This window comes from Hipposideros armiger, unplaced genomic scaffold, assembly GCF_001890085.2.
Source record: "Hipposideros armiger isolate ML-2016 unplaced genomic scaffold, ASM189008v1 scaffold_1192, whole genome shotgun sequence".
In the NCBI taxonomy this organism is placed as follows: Eukaryota; Metazoa; Chordata; class Mammalia; order Chiroptera; family Hipposideridae; genus Hipposideros; species Hipposideros armiger.
Window position 1 is genome coordinate 404,349 of NW_017732542.1, and position 2,432 is coordinate 406,780.

General features: G+C 42.4%; 1 non-coding gene across 1 annotated transcript; it reads right to left on the reverse strand.

Moving 5' to 3' along the window:
* Positions 1 to 2,289: 2,289 nt before the first annotated feature.
* TRNAR-CCU (transfer RNA arginine (anticodon CCU)) lies at positions 2,290 to 2,362 on the reverse strand. Its single transcript has one exon. It is a non-coding gene; the product is annotated as a tRNA-Arg (tRNA).
* Between the last annotated feature and the right edge of the window lie 70 nt (positions 2,363 to 2,432).

Sequence of the window (2,432 nt, forward strand, 5' to 3'; positions counted from 1 at the left end):
ACCCCTGCAATGGATGGGTTTTCTGACTGCTGCAAGACCCTGGTTTGGTAATGAACTTGGGCTTGAATGCATTACTGAACTCCTTGCCAACAGGAAATGGGATAGTGGTAATTCATGGCAGGCAGTGGCATCATGATCAAGCCATGTGTCACCTGGTTAATAATGATGAAGTGACAACTGAAGCAAGTGCTGTGGGGGACCATGTGACTGCTGTACTTGATTGTGATGGCAGTAAAGGTGACTACAAGGACGGTGGCATGGAAAGGACTTTTCTGGGTTCACTGGTTTGCTTACAGAAAGAAAATAACAAGATCAGGCCTTTAAACTTTCAGCCTAAGTCATATTCAGAGACAGAGACATTTTATGGCAGCCATAAAATAATCTTATAGCTGCAGGGCTGATATTGTCAAAAATCAAATACATAATTGAATTATGCATGTTGCAGAATGACAATGCAAGTGGAGTTCACTGCCTCAGGAAATCTTTCATGTGGAAGAAATGGCACTGATTATGAAGGAGTGGAACCAAAGTATTCGGGACATCTCTGGGTGGGCTCAGACAAAGCTGAAGATCTTGAACTCCTGAAGTAGCCCATCCTCTGGTATCTGAGGAGAGTGGCCTTCATGTTTTTGAATATCCTATAATAATCTCACCTGGAGCACTTGTCTTGCAAGAGGATGCCAGTTCTCCTAAAAGCCCACACCAACCACCCTGGACACCTCTTGTCCCATAACTAGAGTCAGATCAGCATGCTGCAGGGGGCAAGCACAAAGGCAGACCCCGGGAGGAAATAGCTTGTATCCAAAAGAATTGCAAATTTTGTTCATTTGTGCCAGCAGAAACTTGGGGATTTCTGCTGTGTGGGTCTAAGGCTGTTAGAGTAAGGAGGATGGGATATGATTTTCCATCTGGTCATTTTATTGATCTGGGTGCACTTCACAGAAAGTCTGTATTTAGCTTGTTATCTTATGCAGCTAAATGTGATTATCTGTCAGGTTTCTTGGTTGGTTAGCTGAGCACTGAACTCAGTGGTGGCCTATGTTTGATGAGATTAAGATGCCAGACCGTCCCTGGCATCATGTAGAGAAAGGAAGCCAAAGACATACTGAAATAGAAATGCTGGAGTGGATCTATCATACATGATGTGCACACCCACTGCCCACTGAGAGGGCCCAGAGGACACTCCTTCAATAAGGCATTGAGAGAACGTAGGTGGGGGAAACACAAGCATCTGGGATAGCTCTGTGGTGGCCATTCTCCTCAGGCCATGGATGATGGTGGGAGATACTGCATTGAAATGAGGTCCCTGATTGCAGTGGGGATGGTGGGCCCCCACATGTTTGGGAAAAAGAGAGAAGTAAAGCCAGAGCTGGAAGAACAGAGGAATCCCATTCATGGTTTTTAAAGGCAAAATAGAATTATGTTTTCGCCTGTATCTATGACAAAGCTCCAGTGGTCATCTCCTCTATAGGCATGGGTATATGTAGGATGCGTCTGATCTTACCCAACACCATGTCCTGTAGTTTGGGAGACTCGCGTTATCTTGAGAATGAAGACATGGATTGCATAAATTAATAAAAAAACAAAACACCTTATCATAGACTATTTCAAACATGCAGAAGCAGAGAAAATAGTATAATGTGCCTTTAAGTCCCCCAGCTTAAGCCATTATCAACTGATGGATAAGCTTATTTTGTCTTGGGTCCATTCATTCCATTATATTTTTCCAGCTTTATTGATGTATAATTGATAAATAATAATGATATATATCGAAGGTGCACAATGTGATAATTTTATATACGTATACATTGTGAAATATTTACCACAGTCAAGTAACTCAGCATATCCATCAGCTCACTTTTTTTGTGTGTGGGAGAATGTTTAAGATCTACACTCGTAGCAAATTTCAAGTATACAATACAGTATTATTAACTATAGCCACCACCTAGCCCATTATTTTAAAGCAAACCAGTTGTCATATAACTTAATCTCTAAATAATTGGATGTGTTTTTGAAAGACAAAGTCTTTTTAAATCACAATACAGTTAACACACCTAGAAAAATGAACAATTCTTCCTTTACCGTCAAGTAAGACGGTTATTAAGATTCGATGAAGTGAGCTAGCACTCTTTTCTGAAAGAGGAAAATGTGCATCCCTTATCAGAAAATCAGGTGTAATCGACTTCAGCTGAGGGCTGCGTCTGCATAACCTACTGGAAACCTTAAATTTGCTTTCTTGAGTAAACTACACTTTCACCCCTTGGGAGGGGCCTAAAAGTCTGCCCCTTTTACCCCGGGTGGGACTCGAACCCACAATCCCTGGCTTAGGAGGCCAATGCCTTATCCATTAGGCCACCGGGGCTGACAAGAGCGAGGGTCGCAATGGTCATAGATCACTCCCTCCATCGCTTTCCAGTGGTTCCTGCAGGTTA